We start from the raw sequence: 6000 nt of genomic DNA on the forward strand, positions 1-6000 counted from the left end.
AAAAAATGCAATGAAGGCAGAATATATTGTGGATTTCCACTTTTGTTAATAGCACAGTCATATAATTCAGAACAATTTGCTTGCTGAGGATGGCTAGACATAGAAAACACAAGCTTTGGCATATGGTAGATCAACTCAAAGCAACTGGGGCCACTGTAATCGTTCCTCAAGGAGTTTCTGAATTTGAAAGAGGGACAAGTTTATTACTTCAGTGTTTAAACCATGATCTTTATTTGCTTAAATGTATAACAGAATTGATGTTTCCAAGAATTGAGGGTTGAAAGAAGACAGCAATACCTAAAAATATCCACATATCCACTACAGTACATGTTTGTAGTTCTCATTTACTAAATATATATTCTTTATTCTGTTATATACAACTATCTCTTACAAAGAACCAAGTATATGCCAGGAACTAGTCCAAACTATTCCGACTCTGGGACCCTCACTACACTTTCACAACTTTTTTCTTTTTTCTTTTTGTTTTGTTTTGTTGTTGTTGTTGTTGTTAGATGGAGTTTGGCTCTTTTGCCCAGGCTGGAGTGAAGTGGCGTCATCTTGGTTCGCTGCAACCTCCGCCCTCACTCAGGGTTCAAGCGAGTCTCCTGCCTCAGCCTCCCAAGTCGCTGGAGTTATAGGCACCCCCCTCCCCACCACGCCCAGCTAATTTTTGTATTTTTAGTAGAGACGGGGTTTTGCCATCTTGGCCAGGCTAGTCTCGAATTCCTGACCTCAGGTGATCCACCCGCCCTGGCCTCCCAAAATGCTAGCATTACAGGCATGAGCCACCGCACTTAGCCCATTTTCACAACTTTTTTAAGACAAATAATGTAATGTCCTCTAGTTTACTCTTTGGCATCCAGAGGCAGAGAGAGGTTAAGTGTATCTCCTAAGATGGAAATTTGATTATTTTCACCTGCGTGTCTATCCAGTGCCCTTAAGGTTCAAATGCTTTAACAAGTCACACAAACAGGAATTTTCCAGATGCTGTTTCTCTCTTCGAATCTGCTTTCCACTCTACATGTCCAGCCATAGTGGATTACTTGTACTCCTACAAAAAGCCTCTAATTCTTTGTATTTGCTGTCCCTTCTGTCATAACCTGCTACTCTTTTCCCTCCTGGGTGACAGTCTTCATCCATAGCTTAAATATTCCCTGCTCTAGTAAGACTTACTATGGGTTCTTGCCTTGTAGACTAATAAAAGTAGTGGAAGTAGCCAATATTACAGACTTAGTATAAAGCTGCCTAGATTAAAATACTAGTGCTTCCATTTCTTCTGTCCCCTTTTTCTTCATTTGTAAAATGGAGACTATAATAGGATTGATATCAAGTACAAATGAATAAGTACACATAAAACACTGGAAATTCTGCCTGATGCATGACTACCCTATAAAAAGTTAGCAAATGTTAACCTCAGGTGATAAACAAAGGACACATAAATTATGGATGGAAGGTTTCTACAAAAAGTTGCTTTGATCATTAAAATATTATCAATAACCACACATCAACTTTTGATTACTGGGAAAAAAACTACAAGAATATGCAAATGCATCCCACCAAAAGTGAGATAAAGGGTCACTAATATTGACATTATTTCCTTTTATTTTTTCCTAAATCCATTTTGGGAATTCTGAATACAATCTAAATGATCTGCAGGTTTCTGTTTCAAGACACTGGGCAGCTCCACAAACCACAAACACTAAACCCCTCCTTGCCAGTCTTGTGCTGGGTGCTAAGCACATGGTAAAGAATGGGACATAGTCCCTGCAACAAAGTAACATGCAGCCTAAGGGAGAAACAGATCAGATCTAAAAGACCCTGAGTAGGCCAGGCACGGTGGCTGGGATTACAAAGTGCTGTAATCCCAGCACTTTGGGAGGCTGAGGCGGACGGATCACGAGATCAGGAGATCGAGACCATCCTGGCTAACACGGTGAAACCCCGTCTCTACTAAAAATACAAAAAATTAGCCAGGCATGGTGGCGGATGCCTGTAGTCCCAGCTACTCAGGAGGCTGAGGCAGGAGAATGGCGTGAACCCGGGAGGTGGAGCTTGCAGTGAGCCGAGATCGCGCCACTGCACTCCAGCCTGGGCGACAGAGCGAGACTCCGCCTCAAAAATAAATAAATAAAGACCCTGAGTAAAACATTCCAAATAAAGAAGCCAAATTCATAACTATTCCTTTCCAAATCTCAATGATTCCCTCTCTCTTAGGTTTTTCACATAACTACCTTCCTCCTAGTTGCCAGGAAAGAAAACCCTGAAGTTATTTGCTTTCCTTTGCTCTTCATTCATAATTACTTTATGTTAATTACTTTTCATTTATACCGACTGACTAGGATTTGGTTTTGATTTTAAATAGTCAAATTCCTCCTCTTCCCATCAAAAACATATGTGGGAGAAGAGTAATAGATGCAATCAGATAGACAAAATGTTTACAAGAATTAAAGACAAATGATGGCGGGGTGGGGGTCATTAACACTATTTTCTGTATGTGCATGTTTGGGAATTTCTATAAGAAAAATTAGAGAAATACCATGTGGGTGGTATGGCACCAATGCATAAATGTATTTAAAATGTTAGTGGTTATCTCTAAATCCTGAGATTATGGGTTAAAGGGACGGGGTCTCACTGTCATCCAAGCTGGAGTGCAGTGCCGTGGTCATAGCTCACTGCAGCTTCAAACTCCTGAGCTCAAGGGATCCTCCCACCTCAGCCTCCCAAGTAGCTGGGACTATCGGTATGCGCCACCACACCCAGCTAATTATTTAAATATACAGCAGTGAATACGGGTAACTTTCATTTCCTTTTATACATTTCTGTATTTTCTAATCTCTCTATAATGGTCATGCATTATTTCTGTAAGGAGAATACAGACTCTAAAGCCCCAGATCACCTTCCAAACCTGATAGAAAAAGACTTCCACAAACCATATACACGATTATTTCATATGGTTCTAAGAAAAATGTACAGCGTGGAGAATATGAACACAGACTTGAGGCTCCAACTTCTTGGGTTCATATGGACGTTCTGCCTCTTACTAACTGTACATTTTAGGGTTCATCTTCCCTCTTCTTAGAGCATTTCCATAAGAAACCTAGTGCTTCTGAATCCTTTCTCTAACCTTTTGATATGCATGTAAATTTCGTTAGACGCTATGTAAGCCTCTAGCCAGGTTTACAACCTAGAAGTATTTGTGAAAGTTCTGAGATTTGTCCCTTTTGAATATAAACATCTGAGAAAATAACAACTCACTGTCCCTATCACTGTAAGAGTTTAACCAAGGTGCCTCTCTTTAAACTGTAAATCGGCTAGCAAATGAGGTAAGAGAAGTTTTATTACTTTGGATAAAGTTAGTTAACTAAGACTGGATTCTCAAGTAAATTTAGAATAAATTTATAAAAGAATTAGCAGTAAATGATGAGACCAAGTCCTCTTATTGAAAAATCATTAATCTTGAGAACTGATGTACATAGTGGTCTAAAGTAGAATTGTATAAAAAGTTTAAAACTGCTTGACTGTACACATAGGGCGGAATTTTTAAATAATATTTTTCTTTAGATTGCCTACATACTATACAGTGGTTGTCCTTAGTAATAAGACAGCTTTCTTTTCTACATTGTGTAGAGAAGTCTATTATCTTCGTGTCTCTGTTAGAACATAGTGGTACCTACCACACAACGCTATTTTGGACATTTAATGAATAATTCGTATAAAAGTATAAGGACCTCCTACTAATGACTCTACTTCAGAAATGAGGAGAATCGGATAGAGAAATATTAAGATTAACTCACAAAACGTTATAACACTAGTAAGTGGCAAAGCTGGCATGCAGGTGGGAGAGGCTGGCTGGGGAAAGCCAGAAGACCCTCTAACCAAGGGACAACCGATCCAGGACGCTCCCAACCCGGGGACTCACGAACTGCTCCAAACGTGAGGCTCAGCCGAGAGAAAAAACACAAACTGCTCCCAACTCCAGCCTCCCAGCTGGCCACAGCTTCTCTAGCCCTCTTCCAGACGAGGGCCAGGGCCCCGCTTGCTCCCTGACGAGGCTGAGAAAACTTGGAGGGTCCCAGCGGATCCAAACACTTGTCTCCTTGAGCCCTCCCAGAGCGAAAGAGCCTTCCAGCAACTAAAGAGAAACGCTGGAGCACTTCCCACAATTCCCTAGCTCGGCCATCCAAAAGCGGAAGTTCCCCAGGCTACGCGGACCCCTGACTACACTTCCCAGAATGCCCCAGGGGGAAAACGGCCATAGTTCCGCCCCTTGGAGCGGAAATATTTCTGAGTAACCTGAGCTTCCGGGTATCCTAGAAAGCCAAGGCGAATCTTAGCCAAGATTTGCAATTTTAGAATGGAAGTGTCTGTCTTGGTGCTATCTACCGATTCTGTTGTTCAAGGGCCTCGGGGAAGAAGTTGGGGATCGGGAGAAGGGTACCTAGTAAAACCCAAAGAGCTGCACTACAGGAGTAAAGATAAAGGGCAAATAGATCGTCTTCACTAGGGGACTGAAGCAAAACTTGAAATCACATTAGTACCTGAAAATAGATTAAAGTAAACCTTTTCTGTTAGTGTTTGCAGGTACCTGACATAAACAAACAAAAATATTCTAATAGAGAAAGAGACTGTCGTCCTAGGCCTCATATTCTTTCTCTAATTTTAAAATAATGTTAATATTGGACAAAGTACAATAGTCCTTGAAGAAAAGAACATTTTAAGATATACAAAGAAACATTTCATAGTAATGAAAATTTTCTATCAACTATAACAGCCTTACATAATATAAAGCAAACTTTATAAAGAAAAATTGATTGACAGACTCTTTATAAAGAGAAAAACACTGATAAACAGGAGAGCTTTTAATACATAATTAGAAGGAAACACAGAAAGCATTGAAATCGTATACAGGTCTTGGAGTTAGCAATGGTTCACTTAAGATTTTTTGACTTCATGATGGTGTGAAAGCAATACACATTCAGTACAGTACCTATACAACCCTTCTGTTTTTCCCTTTCAATACCTATTCAATAAATTATATGATATTCAACACTTTATTATGAAATAAGCTTCTATTTGTTAGATAACGTTGCCCTTGGATCACCTGAGGTCAGGAGTTTGAGACCACCCTGGACAATATGGCAAAACCCTGTCTCTACTAAAACTGTGAAAATTAGTCGGGCGTGGTGGCGTGCACCTGTAGTCCCAGCTACTCCGGAGGCTGAGGCAGGAGAATCGCCTGAACCTGCAAGGCGGCGGTTGCAGTGAGCCAAGATCGAGCCATCGCACTCCAGCCTGGGCGAGAGAGTGAGACTCCCTCTCAAAACAAAACAAAACAAAACAAAACAAAACAAAACACCTTGCCCAACTGGGGGCTAATATAAACGTCATGAGCACCTTTAAGGTAGGCTAGCCTAAGCTATGATGTTTGGTAGATTGGGTGTATTAAATGCATTTTTGACTTAGGATACTTTCAACTTACAGTAGGTAAGTTCAGAATGTGAGCCCATTGTAAGTTGAGAAGCATCTGTCCTAAAACAGGAGAAAAGCTGAACAAAAAATAAAAACACTTATCTCAGGAATTCAATAAACAAATAGCAAAACCACAGAGGGTAGATGGAAAGAAATGATCAAGATAATAGGAAATACATGAAATAGAAAACGAAATGGAGTGGATCTTAAAAAGCAAAATGATCACTCTATAAATAGAACAATAAGATTGACAAAGTCCAGTGACAGTAAACAAAAAAGACAGAAATGATATATTACCAATTTCAGAAGTAAAAGGGAACATCACTAAATATATTAAGAGAATATTATGAGGAACATTATGATGATATATTTAAGAAATATAAATTCCCACTTAAAACTAAAATATACACAACAATTAACAAAATGTTGAAAATTTATCTCTGAGAATGAGAATGGGAAGAGAATGCTGAATATCACCAATTCTAATCAAATTGTACTGAACCTTATATCTAGCAACTTGGTCAAAATAAT

General features: G+C 39.6%; 1 protein-coding gene across 8 annotated transcripts in view; it reads right to left on the reverse strand.

The window, feature by feature from the left end:
* ZNF227 (zinc finger protein 227) overlaps positions 1-4204 on the reverse strand; it is a 29006-nt gene extending 24802 nt beyond the window's left edge. The window contains exon 1 of one of the 8 annotated variants that reach the window (XM_063620910.1): positions 3920-4204. The gene's annotated coding sequence lies outside the window, so the exon portion shown is untranslated. Of the gene's footprint in view, positions 1-3794 lie in introns of all 8 variants that reach the window. The other 7 variants (XM_063620914.1, XM_055248930.2, XM_055248929.2 and 4 more) reach the window with 7 other exon arrangements.
* Positions 4205-6000: the final 1796 nt, after the last annotated feature.

The sequence above is a fragment of the Symphalangus syndactylus genome, chromosome 17, assembly GCF_028878055.3.
Source record: "Symphalangus syndactylus isolate Jambi chromosome 17, NHGRI_mSymSyn1-v2.1_pri, whole genome shotgun sequence".
NCBI lineage: Eukaryota > Metazoa > Chordata > Mammalia > Primates > Hylobatidae > Symphalangus > Symphalangus syndactylus.